Source organism: Polypterus senegalus, chromosome 5 (assembly GCF_016835505.1).
Source record: "Polypterus senegalus isolate Bchr_013 chromosome 5, ASM1683550v1, whole genome shotgun sequence".
NCBI classification, from domain to species: Eukaryota; Metazoa; Chordata; class Cladistia; order Polypteriformes; family Polypteridae; genus Polypterus; species Polypterus senegalus.
Genome location: NC_053158.1, coordinates 35,566,503 through 35,586,108, shown reverse-complemented (window position 1 = coordinate 35,586,108; position 19,606 = coordinate 35,566,503). Strand labels below are relative to the sequence as shown.

The 19,606-nt window shown below is 37.2% G+C and overlaps 1 non-coding gene across 1 annotated transcript; it reads right to left on the bottom strand.

Moving 5' to 3' along the window:
* Positions 1–16,451: 16,451 nt before the first annotated feature.
* Positions 16,452–16,538, bottom strand: trnay-gua. Its single transcript is given in 2 exon segments — positions 16,452–16,487; positions 16,502–16,538. It is a non-coding gene; the product is annotated as a tRNA-Tyr (tRNA).
* Between the last annotated feature and the right edge of the window lie 3,068 nt (positions 16,539–19,606).

Here is a 19,606-nt window from a genome sequence, read left to right as displayed (position 1 = left end):
GAAGAATAATTTAGGTCTATTCTGTTAGGCTTCAATCATAACATATGTTATACTGATTTTACTAAGATAGATGTCTAATTAAGAAAAAAACATTTTTACATAACTCTCTGTATGCCAAACCTTTTGAGATGCTGCCAGGCTCCTAAAACCCCAGGCTATGGAAGAAAATATGACGGAAAAATTGGAAACATACATTTAGATATAAATGTTTGCCTAAGACTCCTAATCTGTTTATTTATTTATTTTTTTACCTTTTGACAGCATTAAAATACAGGTGTATTATACAGGTGTGTATTATACCATTTATCTGTATGCTGAATGGTGCAAACTAAACGTTCCCTGACTTGACTTACTTAAGACTGCTACTTTGTTAGATATATATGTATATATATATATATATATATATATATATATATATATATATATATATATATATATATATATATATATATATATATATATTGTGACGGACAGCCGGGTCCCATGTCCGGCCGGGACGCCTCTGCTATGCTACATACGTCCCGGGGGAGCCATCATGGACATTGCAGTACCTTCCCCGGGGCGCTTGGGGGCAGTCTCCCTGGCCGTGGATCCCTCCTCAATCTCCCCCGTGGCTCCATGGGACATGGAGTCCACGACAGCAGCCCGGTTGGGAGATGGGGTGGCCGCTAGGGGTGCTGCAGAGAACCAGCCACCACACTGGACGGTTTATCAGCCCCACCCGGAGGTGCAATTAAGACCAGCTGGTCAGGCACCTGGAACACTTCCGGGTGGGGTATAAAAGGGCCTGCCTCCCAGCAATCAGGGCCAGAATCGGGAGGAAGAGGACGAGGTTGCCTGGGAGGAGTGGTGGAGCAGGAAAGTGTTGGTTTGGTGTGGGTTTTGTGCTTGGGACTGTGTTGGGCCAGTGGGACACGGGGAAGACGTGTACCCACAGCTGAAGAGCAAAAAAATAAAAGTCTTGAGTGTGAACACGTGCCTCCGCGTAGTCTGTGCCGGGTCGGGCGCTATATAGCGCCTTTATCACTATATATATATATAGTACAAATATTTACAGTATACATTTATATATGACTTATATTAAATCATAGTTAATAACAATCAGCTACCTCCAATCAGGTACTCATTAATAAACAAGAAAGGACATCTTATTACTTATTAAGTTTGTTGGATATGTTTTCCCCCTTTCGACAAATATCTATCTATCTATCTATCTATCTATCTATCTATCTATTTCCATGTTATTTTTTTGTCAAGCATGTGATGATTGTTTGTCCAATATTGCTGCATCATTGTAATAATGGAGAATGGCTACATGGCACTGCTGGCTTAGTCATACATAAATATGACTTCACATCGCCATTTCCCCTGCTACTTTGTATAAAAGTAGTCCTAAAATAACAGAAATAATATCACTTCTTCAGATTTCTTTTTAAATAGCCATTATTATTCTATTTACTGAAATTAAGAACTTTTTTTAATCTGTGTAACTGCAGTTTGCATGATATTTTTCCATTTCTGAGCACATTTATATTTGCTGTTCTTCTGTTTTTGTTCCTGTTTGCTTTGCCTTCCATTTTTCAGCTCCAGTGAAGGAGTAGTGTAAAGCCAACATTTGTGGGTTTGAACTTTTTTTCACACAAGAGACAGACTCTGTCAAGGTTTTACAGTAACTTCATGTACTGTTTCTTTTGTGTCCCAGTTGCTGCTAAAATCATTAACAACTAATAGTTTTTATCAAATTGGCCATATCTACTGATCATGGCAGAGTTACAAAGTGTCTGTTCATATTCAAGATGGAATGTAACATTACAAAATGTGCCTGTGAGTATTCGGTAATGCACTTAATAATAATTATGGCTCCCACTGTTCTTCAGTTCTTTGTTCATGATATTTTTCATGATCGCCTTGCTGTATTTATCATGGTATAAAGAGATTAAATTGTGATCTACCTCTGACATTATGTTAAAAGAAAAATAATCAGTGAGCCAAGATGAAAAGTCGCCTTTTTTTTTTTTTTTTGGAATACCAGATTTTAGATCTGGGATTAGTTAGGTAATATGTGGAAGCTGTTCTTAAATGGCCATTTCTGAATTCAACCAACACTAAAAAAGGCTTTGGGAACCATAAAGCATCCCTGTTTCTTTTGCTATTAGCCGAACAAAGAACCAATGGAAAAAAAATGCAAAGATTTAGATTCCAGCCACACCAATGTACCTTCCTTTAGAGCTGATCTTCTACTGAACCCACCTCAAACGTGAGATGCTCTTTTAACTCATAGGAAGTGCAGACTACTGCAAATTTAGGGTTCTTCTTCTGGGTCATGGTCTTCCTGACAGAGAGTGGCAAAGGAAAAAAATCACAACTGTGTCACTTTGATATCCTTCCCTATTATGCATCCAATAATCCGGTACCTGTAAAAGGCAGGCAACTTTTCCTCGTGTGTTTGACAACATGCAGAGATGTGTGGGTTTTGACAGTTACTAGAAGTGTATGTATTTAAGAAAATACTACTTTTAGGTTTTGGTGGAACCATTTCTCTCTTGTGTGTAATAAGTATGTCTGAGCAGACACTTGGATTGTTAAGATTTCTGCCACAACAAAGCACAAAAAGGAGAAACAGGCCTCAAAATCCACTACATATTATTAACTTTTGGAATTTAATAGTAAATACAAATACAATTTTTATGTGTATAAATCATAAAAATATAATATAAAAATATGTATCTTTTTAATTAAATAAATGTGTGGCTTTGTGGCTAAGGATATGCATTGGTTTCTGGATGGTTTCTGGTTCAAATCCCATTACTGCCAGAAATGATCCTACTTTGTTGGGCCCTTGAGCGAGATGCTTAATCTGAAAATTGCTCCAAGGGCGCACCCTGTACTCTGACATCCAAAGGGATTAAAAGAATAAAGAATGCCTCATATATGTTTGGAGGAAAAATTATATATACACAGTGCATCAGGAAAGTATTCACAGCGCATCACTATTTCCACATTTTGTTATGTTACAGCCTTATTCCAAAATGGATTAAATTCATTTTTTTCCTCAGAATTCTACACACACCCCATAATGACAACGTGAAAAAAGTTTACTTGAGTTTTTTGCAAATTTATTAAAAATAAAAAAACTGAGAAATCACATGTACATAAATATTCACAGCCTTTGCTCAATACTTAATCCATTTTAGAATAAGGCTGTAACATAACAAAATGTGGAAAAAGTGATGCGCTGTGAAAATATATACAGTATATCATTTTTCCTCTAAACATAAAATTTCTTCTCAAATACCATTTGTAAATACTACATATATTTCAAATAGTTTAACAACTCACTTTATCATTATCACTCTGCACCATAGTTAAACCTGCTTAAAAGTTTCTAGCATTAATTTAGAAATTTGTTACTGAATTGTATTCTGTGTTTTGCAACGCATCTTACAAGGGTACATTCTATGAAAGAATTGCTATATGCCATTAAAATTCATTTATTGATTGATGTTTTTTCTTAGTATTCTTGCATTATGTTGTCTGCATCTTTCCTGATAATAACACATGAAATGCCCTCTCACCGAGATCTTCAAAATCATTTTCACTTGAGCCTTTTAATATCATTGCTACAATACTGTAGATCAGTTTCATTTCATTCAACCATGTTGTAACCCGCTTATCCAGTTCTGGGATGCAGGGTGATGGAGCCTATGCCAGTAGCATTAGACATGCAGGAGATAACTCTGGATACAGCGTCCATCACAAGACACAAAGTCTACACAGGTGCAAACCAGGCTAAGGTTCTAAATTCAATACTGTGGAGCTGTGATGCAGCAGTGGTGGCAATTGAGTAAACATGCCAACCTTATTTTTGCTCATCACAAAATTCATCTGCTGGAATTGAAGCATGATAATTGTATATGAAATGTGTTTCTTCAACCATCCATCCTTCCATTATCCAACCCACTATATCCTAACACAGGGTCACAGGGGTCCGCAGTCCTAGCCAACACAGGACACAAGGCAGGAAACAAACCCCGGGCAGGGTGCCAGCCAACCGCAGTTCTTCAACAATTGATACCACATATACTGTATACTGTAGGCTCAGTTTTCCTCTTTTACATTTCATTCAATTATAGCCAATCTGAAAATAGTTTTTTTTTATGTAAAACTTATTATTGTAAGTGCCACTGCATGGTATTTTGCAAAGTTGTTAATAAAATACCATCTTCTTTGTTAACTTACTCACTTGTGTGTCAGCTGTTATCTATAGTGTTTGTTCAGCTCTATATAATATATTTTTGTTGATGTTTATTTTATATGCCTGTAGCAACTCATTGAATCACACATCTTAATGTGTGGTTATCCATCCATCCATTTTCCAACCCGCTGAATCCGAACATAAGGGTCACATGGGTCTGCTGGAGCCAATCCCAGCCAACACAGGGCACAAGGCAGGAACCAATCCCGGGCAGGGTGCCAACCCACCGCAGGACACACAGAAACACCAAGCACACACTAGGGCCAATTTAGAATCGCCAATCCACCTAACCTGCATGTCTTTGGACTGTGGGAGGAAACCGGAGCGCCCGGAGGAAACCCACGCAGACACGGGAAGAACATGCAAACTCCACGCAGGGAGGACCCGGGAAGCAAACGCGGGTCTCCTTACTGCAAGGCAGCAGCACTATCACTGCGCCACCGTGCCGCCCTAATGTGTGGTTATTTACCCACTAATTTTATGAAGCTCCTATCATGCTACACACTATCTCAAAATCCTTTCAACTCTTGTATAGGCCCTAGAGGATGGACTGGCAGCCTGACTTGGATGAAAAGTAATTCCTGGTCCAGATGGGAGGCCAGTATAGTGGAAGGGCAAGGGGTGACTACCTGGCCAGACTACATGCACCACCAACATGCGAGGTGGCAGCCTCCCTGGATCTCACTACCTGTGCAGACACCTGAGGGGGTGCTGCAGGGATGTGTCATCCCTACTTTATGGGACTTCCGATTGACTTTCATCTGGCTATGCCCTAGCACTGGAAGTACTCCCAGGTCCATTCAACCTCATACAGGTGAGTAGGAGTTGGGTGGAAGAAGGACAAAACTCACCTGGAGGAGTGTATAGAGAGAGGAAAAGAAAAGGAGAATTGTATTTTGATTGTGCTTATTAAAGAAGCCTTTTTCTAAGGTATTTGTAAAAATGAACCTTTACTGTAACTGGACTTCTGTCGTGGTGGTTGTGTCTGTGGTCTGATGAGTGCTGAAACATCCCCTAATAATCCCACCCTGAACACAAAAACAGATCTTCACAAAACCACTGACTGGTCTGGAAAATAGAAGTCATGGGCACAAGAACACAGGCTAAGTTCAAGTTTCTTGGTCTTCAGTATCCTGCTATGTAGCCTATTATTCATTAAAGATTTCTACTTTTTCCACGTATTAGGAACCTTTCCACAGCTCATATAACCAACATCATAGACTAAGAACATTTCTTAGTATAAAATGGTTCTTTATCAACCACACAACCCAGTCAAATGCCATTAATAACCATTATTTTGAAGAGTGCATAGTAAAATGTTGTACAACAGGAAAATGTTGCAATGTCACAATTCAGAAAGAATATTCATCCGACTTCAGCATTGTGTCTCTGGGCTGTGTCAGTGCCTGTGAAGTTCATAGGCAATGTAGGCAAAGTTTACATTATGAAGCCAATGGAGGACAAACCCTCTGGTGTGATGAATCCAACCTTAACATTATGCCATGACTGTGTGTCCATATGTCCTGAGGGAGATTTCTGTGATATACAGTCCTTTCCACTTCCATGGTTAGAAAAACTCTTCTATGCAATTTAGCAAAGGAGAGTATTATGGTGGAAGGCAACGATTTATCAAATGCCAGTTATTATTGAACCACTAACATATCTCTCCACTATATGATTAGAAAGGTGTGTGAACAATTTTGAGTCGTTGCGTCTAAATGATGACAACTGTGTATTAATTGTTTTTAAATGTTGTGGCTTATTTTCCACTTTGCATCATAATGCATTATAACTGCAGAAATGAGGGAAAATATGTTTTGTGAATGATGATGTGCTTAGCGCTTGCAGAAGAGAGAATAAGCTCTACAAATTGTGTCTAAATAGGTGAACACTGTTTAATGTTTTCCAAAGAAGTGATGGAGGTTTGGCCGTTCAAAGGTTTGTTCTTAGAATCAAGTTTAATGTCTTAGCAATTCAGAAAGCTTGGAATAAAAAAACAACCTAACCGTGTGCCGTCTGTGCTAAAGGTGATTTCCTTGAGTCACGTGCCCTCTAGTGGTCATTTGTGGTTTTGCTTTTCTCACTGGATTTCTTTTAAGCATTGTTTTTGGAAACAAGTCAAAAGCAAATGCATAAACATTATAATGCCTGCCTAATCCAATACAGCCACGTGGGGATCAATCAGATATCCTAATGAGAAACGTGACTAAGCAGGTAGTTAGTCTGTTGCAGTTCTCATTGCATTAAAAATTATATGAACCCTGAGGGAGTTAAGGACAAAAGTGCACTGCCAAAAGTGCACTGCCTGGAGCTGTATATTGAAGGTTCAAGGAGGGGGTACTATACAGAAAGATTCATTATTATATAAAACATTAGAAAAATTTAGATGAGAACAGGCCATTCAGCCCAACAAAGCTCACTTGTCCTATCCACTTAATTCTTCTAAAAAACATCATCTAGTTTTGAAAGTCCCTAAAGTCCTGCTGTCTACCTCACTACTTGGTCACTTATTCCAAATGTCTAAAGTCCTCTGTGTAAAAAGAAACTTCCTACTGTTTGTGCAAAATTTACCCTTAACAAGTTTCCAACTGAGTCCCTGTGTTCTTGTTGAACTCATTTTAAAATAACAGCCTTGATCCACTGTAAAAAATTCCCTTCTTAATTTTAAAAACTTCAATCATGTTTCTTCTTAAACGTATTTAGTTTAAACTGAATGAGCTCAGCTCTTATAATCTTTCCTCATAATTCATCCCCTGTTGCCCTGGAATCAGCCTTGTTGCTCTTCTCTGGACTTTTTCTACCGCTGCAATGTCCTTTTTGTAGCTTATACTGTATAGCTATAAAATATTGCTGTCTTCACTTCTTTATATATCACTGTAAACCACTTAACCATAAGTGAAAAACAACTGGCAACTTTAGAAATCATTTTCATGAGCAATTATTAAAAGTATTTACTGTGACAGCTTGCTCTTTTTTTCATTTTCAGTAAACCCTGTGATGCCTGTGTTGCCTGCAGCTGGCATTACCTTCTTCAGCCTGGGCCATCAATAGCCATGCACCAAGGAGATGGCTGGGGCAATGAGTACACATAACGACAGAGGTACATTTTTCAAGGGCTTAGTGCATTTATTCCTACAGCATCCAACAATAAATAGTGCAGTGGAAGCTCTTCATAAATAAATCAATAATCCAAAATAAAAACACTGTGCACAGTGGTTACAATCTGGCAAAAAAATAAATGATCCAAAACAGTTCAAATTAATGTTAAAACACAGTCAGCAGCTGCCTATTAAAAGTATCACAAGTCTCAGTGCATCTCTCTGTTCACCCTTTTAGGTCTCCTCAACAGGATTCACCCACCAACAAGCACAGTCAGCCTTTCTCTGGCTCATGTCCACATCCCGCGAAGTCTGTTAGAGACCCCATAAGGCCTGCTATGTTCTTCCACGGTTGTCTCTCGGCATGCATAGCAGTCTCAAAGCAGTTGGCTGCTCCTGCTATATAACTTCAGTACATCTGAGACCCCAGCCAGGAATCACACTGACATTCAAGTGCTATCAGTGCCACCATGCAAAACATGAAATGTTTCTAATAAAAATTTGCTAACACTTCCAGTAAGTGAGTGCGGCTGGTTTATGCGAGAGCAGCCACACCCTGGCTTGATTCTTGCTTAATGCCCGATACTTTTAGACAGGTAAGCTTCATCTCCTCCAACATTTAAAACTGGAGGAAGTTGTTTCAATAAATGGATACCTGTTTGTCTAAAACATCTCAAGCAAACATCTCATCTTTCATTGCTCTAGACATCTGAATTGCATACAGAAAAAAGAGAAGTATTTTTCTTTAAATATTTATGTTAAACATTCTTCTTTAATTCCAAAACAGCTAACAGCATAATAATTGAGGTCTTTAAAGTAGCATATATTTAGATAGATAGATGTACACAAAATGCATTTCACCACAATGGTGTAAAATGCTGGTGAAAATTAAGGGTTTCTTGACTATGTATTGAAAAAAGCATGTTAGTTAACTGCCATTCCGTTCAGCCAAAAAAATCCCATAATGATGCAGCTTCCATTTCTTTAGAGTTGTTAGTATGGAAATCCCCAGACAAGGCAGATTTCAACTAAATATCTGCGGGTTTGGGATGTCTGCGTGTTTACCACTAAAATTCCTTGCTTTTTCAATAAAGGAATACCTCATAATGGAGACCACAATGTTGCTAAGTTTGAATCCATTGCTTTTAATAAGCTACACTGTACTGTGTAACATTCAAGATTTCATAAATGTCACATTTATCTTCAGCACAGTGACAATAAATAAGAAGTGTTAAGAGGAGATGGATCTCCATCATAACAGACTTTTTTCTGCTGACTCAATTTTCTTAACAGCTATAGTCCAACAATCCTCTATGTGCATACCAGGATTCTTTAGATGTGTTGTGGAAGACAGGAGTGTGACCTGCTGCCTGCAAATCCAACATGAATGTGAAGGAGGTCAAAGTTATACAAAAAAGTGAGTCTTTGTTATAAATGCACATAAGGAGGGATGAAAGGAAGGAGCAAGAAAAGTACACAAATGAACATAAGCAAATTAAACTCTTGGGGCCTCCTTGGGCCTCCCTACATACAAAAGGAAGACATCAATCAGTTGCAGTTAGTTCAGAATGCTGCACTAGAAAAACTAGAAAAGTTTACCGTCATTCCATCGGGTTACCTGTGCCTTGAGAATTGACTTTAAATTACTACTAATGGTATATATAAAGCTTTCACTAATCTTTCTTCTTCCTGTATCTTTGAGTGTATGCCCCCATACATTCCAAGTCATAACCTCAGATCTTCTAATACGGGGCTGCTTATTATTCCAAGAGCTAAGCTTAAAGGTAGTAGTGAAGTGAACTTTTGCTATGATGCACCAAATATCTGGAATAATTTACCAATAGAGATACACCAGGCTAATACTGTGGAACATTTTAAGAAACTCTGGAAATCCCATGTTTTTAATTTTGCTTTTTCATAGGTTCAGTTTAGTCTACTCCTAATAACCTAGAAATGCATAGAATTATCATTCTCTTCAGTATTAGTCTTTACTTCTCTCTGTCTTCTTTTCTGGTTCCTCCACGGTGGCTTTCTATGCCACCACCTGATCAAAGTCCCGTGCAGTCGCCTGTGATACCTGAATCAAAGCAGATACCTCACCTTGTCACAAGACCAACTGCGTTGAACCCTCTAAGACGAAGCCTAAAAAACAAACACTTTTATGTTAGGCAGAATGCCCAGTGAACTCTAGATGGTCTTTTGGCCTGGAACCCCTACAATTTTTAATCTCTCACTTAACTGGAGGTTTCTTTTTTTTCTGTCCACCCTGGCCATCAGACCATATCATTGAACTGTCATTTAGAAACTTAAAAAAAAAACAGTTCTGTATTTGAGGACTCTATTTCTCTTAATTATATAACTTTCTTATGTACAGTAAGTTTGCATTATTTATTTATCTTTTGTATGCTATTTATTCATTATTATTCTTATCTAAATTTTTTTTTTTTTCTTTGCATGAAACTACTTCTTTGACATGTTATAAAATACTAGGAGCTACATCCTTTGTATGGAAATAAATATTGTTGTAATAGGTCTTGTCAGTTAGATGGGATGCCTATCCCACTTCCCATGTCAGTTGCACACCAGGCACTTCTCATTCTTTGAATCTCTAGCCTCTCTTCCTTGCACCTGATGAACATCTGCTCTGATTCAACTCCCTATTCCAACTCACTTCAACAGTGACTGGAAGGAACTTCTATGTATCAGCCAAAGATCACTTAATGATCCCTTTTCACGAAATTCGGAAGTGATGCATCAATGATTAAATATCTTTGCTGTTTGTTAGCCAGAAATGGGTTGCGTTTTTTTTTTTTCACTTTCAAAAATTGATTTTAGCAGTTAAAGAAGTGCTGCTGAAAAGCACCACACAACAAAAGCATCAAAAGTGGGCAAAAGCGATATATTTTTCATGGGGGAATTCCACTATAATTACCATTAACTTTCTTACACCAGTGTTTTATATTTGACACTAGTTAATTTGTTTCAACAAACAATACATCAGTATTGTAATATAGAATAAATGAGGTAAATCAGCTGTAATTTAAAAATTACTTGATCTATGTTTACTCAGCAAGCAATATAACTTTGTATTGTTTCAAAAGTTTTTTTATGCTTGTTGTATGTGAATTATTAAATTCCTCTATGAAAAGCACAAACATAGCATTAGTTGTGGTTTTAAACATACTTATTATATTTTTAGTTAGAAACAACAATATTTTTTCTCATCACAGCTGTGTGGCTGTGCATACTAACCAGGGGTAGGTTTCTTCACATAGATGTGCTCAATTGAGAAGGCAAACCATGTGCTGTTTTCCATCAGCATGGATTCTCACATATTAACTCTGAGATGAAAGATGATACCCATGTCAGTAGGGCACTAAAGTTGTCCCAGTTAAAGAGCTGGCACAGCATCAGTCCTAAGGCTGTGCATAGACTGAATGTCGTTATCAGATTTTAAGTGCCGGCCACTAACATATGAGCAGCCATTGTGTATTACAAAATGTGGCCCTTCGTCTCTTTTTCTGGATTGGGTCCATTTTCTTATCTGTGTTTCAGAGGACAGAGAGCTGTGAAAAAGCAATAATGTTTTTTTACATAGCTCTTCTTTTTTTTTTGGATTATCAAGTTTGCCAAGTGTTTATTAATTTTGATTCTTTATGAACAATTGCCTGTTTTTAGACTATTTTTTGGATCTACCAAACTTTATTATAAAACACACAGCACTTCCATTTCAGTCAAAGTCATTCTAACTAGTGTGGTGCTAAGGTGTCACCCGTTGTGCAGCTGCACTCAGGGCCTAATTTGGGATCCTGAGGTGGTATGTCATGTGGTGGGTGTGGCAACGCACCGTAACAGGGCATTTTTTTCCTAATGCTGTCCTGCAAATGCATCAGCAGTTCAGTGCTGATTAAAAATCTATCAATGGGGAAACTCTATTAACAAGCATGTCAATTTGCAAAAATGCAGTCATCTTTGTTTTGATGTTCAATATGATCTGAAGTGATTTTTTTGGCTTAAAAAAAAAACAATCACCTGCATGATTTTTGAAAAAATTTTAGTAATATGTACTTGCACAACTCAGCACTATGACACTTTGCAGGCCAATTAACAAAACTGTAGGCATACAACACTTAGCAGCATATATGAAAACTACACCCTATTCCCGTGCTATTGATCGATTCCTGAAATTTTTATGCCCCCTCTTGTATGATCAACAGCTTGTCACTTTTAGGGTTGTTCCTTTGGGATTATGGACTTGTATAATTTTAGTCTCATCATTTTACCAACATATTTGCATTTTGTTGTGGTTTGTTCTGATCTGCATTATTAGGGTGTGTTCAGTCAGCTGTTGTGCAGCAGTTCCCAGCCTGCTCTTTATTTCTGGAGAGTCGATGCTGTGAGGCCGTGTTGTTATTTTTCAACCCCATTTGGTGTAGCAAGCCAACATGCAGCTAACAGTAGTGATCTATATGTTCAATGACAAGTCACTGAGATTTTTTTTTGAAAGTTCCTATTCACCATACCTATGTAGCTGTATTCAGCAGTCTTATGTTTCCAAATGATTTTGTTTCTAGATCATCCAGAGTACATTCATGCAAGAAAGAGTGGAGACTGAAACTTCAAAATCTGATCCTTACTGCCTTAAAGTATCTCGCTCTTAGCATAACAGAGGTTTACAGCACCTTCTATCCTGTATGAACATTCAATTACTATCTAAAGTCTGTTTATGTGGCATGGCAGTGCAGTGGTTAGTGCTGTTACCTCATGGATCTGGAAACTTGGGGTTTGAATCTTGTTCCGGACAGCTGTCCGTATAGAGTTTCAACATTATTGCCATATTTATCCTGTTTTTTTCATGCCCTCCAGTTTACCATCAACCTTCCAATAATGTAAATCAGTGAGTCCTGCAACATGACGGCCCCCATGCCTGGGTTGTTCCCTGCTTGCATCCAATGTTTACTGATTTCTGAAATAATAAACATTCGAATAAATGTTATGTTTACCTATAATAGCATTTACGTCCATCCCAGCCATTCATTTTCCAACCCGCTGAATCTGAACACAGGGTCATGGGGATCTGCTGGAGCCAATCCCAGCCAACACAGGGCACAAGGCAGGAACCAATCCTGGGCAGGGTGCCAACCCACCGCAGGACACACACAAACACACCCACACACCAAGCACACACCCAGGCCACCTAACCGGCATGTCTTTGGACTGTGGGAGGAAACCGGAGCGCCTGGAGGAAACCCACGCAGACAAGGGGAGAACATGCAAACTTTGGTCTCCTAACCACTGCGCCACTGTGCCACCCAGCATTTACTTCATGAAATCATTTTTTTCTGCCAATTTAATGATGTAGCTGCTCCAAGTAGTGAGAAAACAGTTATAAATGTGAAGTATTCTTATTATTATTAGCTGCTTCACATGCAGGTTATGTGAATTGGTGTTGCTAAATTGGGCCTTTAGAGTGTGTGTGTGTGTGTGTGTGTGTCTTCACACAGCGATAGACTGGCACCCTATCCAATGGTTGTTCTTGCCTTGTGTCCCATATAATATATATATAATATATAACACTTATATATATTATATTATATATAAAAATTTGGATAAGAATAATAATGAATAGCATACAAAAGATAAATATATAATATATAACACTTGCCTTGGAAAAGCAGTTAAAGGAAATGGATGGATGGATGAAATAACTGAGGATATTTAATAATAACCACTAGATGGAGCCTTTGTGTTGGAGTAAAATACAGTATGAGCAATTCATGAAAACATGAAACCAATTGACTTGTAAATAAAAATATTTATTCTTTTAGGAACATGTTCTCGAGATATTTTTGTCATAACAGCCTAATCCATATAACAAATTCTATCTTTTTTTTAATTGTGATCTTTCATTTTACATCTTAAATTGGACATAGAATTTATGTAATCTCAAAATTTATATTTGAAAAACCAAATAAAAACCCTGGAACCCTGAATTAAAGGATGTAAAATGAAATACAGAGCTTTGGAGAACGGATTGGTAGATGTCATGTCATTTTCTAACCACCTTAATGCAGACCTGGGTCTTGTATGAGAGCTGGAGCCTATCCTACCTAGCATTTGGCACAAGGCAGAAACAAACCCTAGACAGGGTGCCAACATACAAGTAAATGGATGGATAATAATAATAATACATTTTATTTATATAGCACCTTTATAATCTATCTATCTACTATATAATAAAACTCTAAGGTCTTTGTATATCATGTCTCTCAGAGAAATCAGATTGGTCAGTTTGGCTTTGGTGACGCAATTGAAAGAGGAATTGCGAGTATGAAACACATGAGGAGGAATAAACGCGTAGCTGAGAGTTACCTTTAAAGACAGAAGGCATAAAAGCATCCAGGAGGTGAGCAAGGAACTTCGAAATGACAAAGTATTGTCGTGGTGAAAAATTGTCACCAGAAGGCCTTTTTACCTGAAAATGAAGGCTATTAGGACTCAGGATAGGCAAACAGAGTTTTAAAGCTTTATTGCAATAAAACAACAATAATAACACAGACTCAACCCAATACGGCCAAATTGAGCTGAGCCCAGAACAGTTCAAAACTCAAAACTTATATTGTAATTTCTTATCACTCCAAACTCATTCAATTAACTCATTCTGCACCTGTCCTCACTGTCCATTGTTCATCTCTAGTTTCTTTTTTACTTATTTTTGATTGGTCTTTGGTTGGGCAGATATTTCCTTTTTCCATTTTTGGGCTTTCTTGTGTCATTTCCTTTCCAAAGCCTTTCATGCTAGTTATCTGGTACCCAAAGCTAAGCTTTTAACTAAAAGAAATATGGCATGTGCCTTTATTTACTCATTTGCTTGGCATGCTTGATTTGGCTTAATCTCTGCGCTAATTCCAATATATTCTTCTATATTTATTTATGCTAGTGCCTGAACATACTAATTTTGTTTTTCATGCATTACATCATTTTGACCTTGTTTATAGCAAAGCCTTTTGCTGTCTTTCTGCTGATTCACCATTCCAGCTGGTTTCTCACACGTCTACCAAGGCCACTTTCCCTTAGCTTCCTATCTTGTCGACCACAGGTGCACACACACACACCTCCTTCTCCTGTCCTAGGCAGTTTCTATGCATCATTTATTTTCCTGTCCTGTCCTTCTTTCCCACATTAGCAGTTCTGCTTCAAGCTTTAAAAAATAATGCAATATGACTGACTTTTTAGTTAACCATTTGCTTGACTTATCTTATTTGCTTGACATTCTAATTTATGCTTAATCTAATGTTTCAGAAGCTTTTAATTACTTTTATGGCTATTTATACTAATATGCTATTTATGCTAATATATACATTTTTTCTCTTCCATAGTATGAGAAGCAGAACACGTTCAACACAAAGAGTAGCAGTTAAGAAAGGTTCAGAAGCACAAGGATACAAAGCAAAGGCACTGATGGTTTACATGCTGTAGGGCGAGATATCAAATACTCCTTAAATGATTCTATTACCTGTCTTCATCAAGTAACACAGCTAATAAATAATAGGAGCTTCAACCTTTGTTTAGAAATAAATACTGTTGTTGTAGTAGGTCTTGAACTTTGTCAATTAGATGGGGTGCCTATCCCACTTTCCACTCATTCCTTGTAAGTGTGATCCTTGAGTACTGTACATTAGAACAGTTTTGATGAGGGCAGGTTATTCAGCCCAACAACTTTACCAGTTCCATTCAACTCACAGTCCAGCTACAGACCAACCAGATAAACAAAGAAAATGAAAAGTCCAGTCAGTGGAGTCACATAAATGACCTACCTGGCTATTTTTCAGTTTACCACACCATGTCCTCCCCAGTATTTCAGATGTCCACCTTACCATTTTGGTCTGGAGCCAGGGCAGAAGGGGCTATAATGATGCCATCACCACCTCTCAAATGATCACACTTACAATATTAACAATCACAACAGGGGACCACAGTTTCAGTGCACATGTTCAATAATTACTCTGGAGATGAGACGGAGTATAGCAGTCAGATGGAGGACTTTATTTCTTTGTGCAATGAGAACTGTCTGCTGCTTAACTTTAGCAAAACCAAAGAACTGGATATTGACTTTCATTGCACCAAAAGAACCACTGTGACCGGTCATTACTGAGGGAGTGGAGGTGGTGCACTGCACTTGGAACTTGGTGGTCCACCGCAATGACATGCTAGGCTTGTCTTCTAAAACAAAGGAACTATGTAAGAAACAGCAGGGCAGACTCTTTTTTTCTTAGGAGACTGTACTGTTTTAATGTGCTAAATTACATCCTTCACATCTTCTACAACTCTGTGTGATTTTCTACATTGTGATGTGCTGGGCCGGTAACATCATTTCAAGAGAGGCCCACCGAAGACAACAAGGGTCAGTTATGATATGAACTCTTGATCCGCTGGAGGTAGCAGCAAAGAAAAGAATGGAGACAAAACTGGCAGCCAGTATCAAAAATGTTGCAATTGTCTCTTTGAAATGCTGAGAACTTTCAGCCAGCAAATTGTTTAGCAGAAGTGTGTCTAGAAAACCACTGTGACACCTTTATACCAGCGGCAATACACCTGCATAAAGCCTAAACAGTGACTGTGACTGCCAGGTGTCAAGTTTTCTTTCTTTTTAATTTTCTGTGTTTTTAGTATTTCTGGTATTTATTTGAGAGGGGTTTGTTGTTTCACATAATATATTTATTTATTTCATGGGCTTCTGTAAAAACTCAGATTTTCCCCTTGGCGCAAATAAAGTGCTATATATCTATCTATCTATTGTACATTAAAAACATTGGTTGGACTGAACAAAAGAAAAATCAGTTATATTAGAAAAGCTGGTTTCAAATACGTACATTCATTCATTTCCCTTGTAAATACAGTACTATAGTTTGTTTCAGGTCACGTTCTCTTTATATATCCGGTATGCTAAAAATAGCTATACACTTAAGACCAGAGATCTAAATTTGGCAAATTAAGATATAAAAAAAAAAAGATACACGTCCTTCGAGCCACTGATTTGACAAAATAAGAAACTACAATTTGGCAAAATAAGAAATTGCGAAAAAAAAATATTTACGTCCTTCGAGCCGGATTCGAACCAGCGACCTAAGGATGACTAGGGTATCCACTACAGTCCTCCGCTCTACCAACTGAGCTATCGAAGGGCGCTTTCAACACGCTTTGTTCAAACGATGCTATTGTCATTTTGAAAGCTGTTATTAATATTGTTTAGATTTTAGCTTTTTTCATGAAATATTAGTCATTTCTATTTTGTATTTATTTATTTTATTAAAAACACATAAACACAATTCTCTTGGTCTGTCGTCTTCCTATTGTGAACACCTGACCCACGGACAGACTGACAAACAAACAACAAATCACTGAGCGCAACTTTAGAGGTTTACGATGACAATTATCACCAGGATGTGTGCACACCATCCAGTTTTATCTAAACTAATATGTATGTGTTCAACATTCTCTCAAATAGTGTGAGTTCAGAGAACGAGAGGACACTTTTAATTATGTTAGTGTACAGCATATAAAGTTTTTGCGTATCAGTTATCTCTATTTACTTTACATTATAACTCTGTTATAAATATAGAGCTTGGTGTTTCCTGTAGTAGATCACGTGCGGCTGTGTAGCAAGGTTCTCTACCCGGACCCCAGTCTGAGCCAGTTTTAAATCACCAGTCACCTTTCAGCGACTTCTTAGTTAAACATGTAGGGAGCTCACGATGTACGTTACAGTTAGCGAAGTATTAAATTAGCGTGTTTCTTTTACCGCAGGATTCTGATTATACAATATTATAATATATATTATATTATACAATATAGTTGTATACGATATAATTGTATTGTTGCGCGCCTTTTTGCCGTCATTGTCCTAATTGTCGCTGACTTGTTTCGTACTGCGCTCCAGCCCGTAGTTTATTTAAATGGCAAATACGGTATATACACCGTATATGTTACACCCATCCGTTTATTGTAAGTCGTAGCATTAAACTTATAACGTTATACCAAATCATAATTTAACATGGAAATGCTAACATTTCTCAATTTAATATGCATCATTTAATGCCCGAAAGAGACACAGCCGTGCATGGATACAATGGCCTGTACAAGATTAAAAGTCACACATGCAAAATATACAACTTATAAAATGTTGACAGTAAATACCTATGCAGAAAACTGTAAAAATTTTGGTCTGCGCATGCTTAGTATCAGTGAGTAGATCATTTCGATGGGTAGGATGTTTCGTCAGAACACCGGTAGTAACCATCCTGGCTAAGTTTCTTAAAAGGAACTTTCAGGGTCAAATGCTATGAGTTCTCTTTTCGGACTCATCTGGCTTGAAAATTGACACAAATAAATGTAAACGTTTAACTATCTCCAACACAAGACTGAAATTTGCGAAATAACTTTTAAAGTCAGTTATTTAGGTATTAAAGTATGAAGTTCTACAGATGATAGGTTCTCTATTAATTTCTTAAACAAAACACAGAAAATAAAATATTTTTAATTGCTGGCTACAACGAGATTTAACTATTTGTGTCAGAGATTTACTTGTTAAAGATGAGGGTATCTCCAGCTTGATTTATCTAGCTCGATCTCTTTTTGTTACTTGAAAATTAATCGATTCAGCTTCAGCTTACTCACATTTATTTGGAAAACGTCTGAAATAGCATAAGTCGCCCTACAGGGTGTCCATAATAAATTTAATGATTTACTTCATGAGGTAAAAGTACATAAATAGTACATAATAAACAAGAATAGTTCTGTAAAATATTTTATATATTAAAATTTGTGGTTCAATTTAAATGTATAAAGCATAAATATTCTTGATTTTAATAAAATTGTTGTCATTTTCTGCCTCCAACGAGAGCAAAAAATCTAGTAAAGGATCAAACATAACATATTCCTAATCACTGCCCTTGAAATAGTCTAAAAATACCACCCACACCCACTTACGTTTAAAATTTATCATTTTTAACCTTCTGGAAGTGGTTCTTAGACTGCTAAATAATCACATATCAAAATATTTTTATATTCAAGATCAGCAACCTTGGAATAACATAAAATGACATTTCACATGGTTTTTTTTTTTCTAAGCTTGACCCCTTGCATCCCATTAGAAGATGAACTGCTGGGATCAGTTGCATGCACCACTTCAAGTCCTTTTAACAATTTTTGCAGAAGACACCTGTTGGATTACATTTTATCATAAGAGTGTAATTTCCCGCACAAAATAGTCCCAAATGGCCTGAAATTTTTTTTTTTCAAGTCAAGAAAGCCAAATATAGGGTGAGGGGCCTAAAAAGCTTAATGCATTGCATAACTTGACATCTAGTTTAGTCGGTGAGAAAGACAAAAAAAAAAAACATTCAAGTGATATCAAAGTGTTCATAAGTAATTCTTATGAACACAATTCTGTAATATATACAGCTATCCTTGTATGATGTGAAATTGGACTTTCAAATCAGTCTATAAAAACTGTAAGCATACCATAATCAGAGTTGGAAGTAACACATTACTAATATAACATATTATGTAATAATTACTTATTTGCCAGGAGTAATATAGTATACTCCTTTTGAAAAATAAGTAGTAATATTACTCTTTTAACAAATTACTTAAAGTTTGCAATGATTTTTTTTTCCACAACGTATTGACAACATTGCCCAGCAGGCATTACTCTTTTACCATTATATCATATGTCATCATGCTGAACTGGATTTAGGCATAAACGAAACAAACTTCAGTTTTGTGCCTCACAAAATTTCATTTTTTTTTTGGCCTGTAAAATTTCATATGGCTTTTTATGTGTACAGTAGTTGTAAATATGTAATCAGTAATCTCCTACACATAAAAAATATGTCCAGTTTTTGGACAGGAAAAACCCTGCAACTGCTTCCATTAATATATCAAGCTGATAATGTTATACTCTCCTACACATAAAAAATATGTCCAAGGGTGGAAAGCAAAATCAAAAGAAAAGTGTGGGAAGAAAAATGTGGTAGTTATTAGTCTGAAGATGAGGAATGGTCAGTGCATACAAGCAAGGGAACCATAGGAGTTAGTGGAAAGCAATGTAACACTAGTGTCCTCCAGAGAACATCTCTCAATCAGCATGGTAAGCAGAAGTCAAAGAAGAAACCCACAGCCAGGATTGTCTGGGAATTACTAAATGGTTTAAACAGGCTCAACATTCCCTGTTTCACATGTCTAATTACAG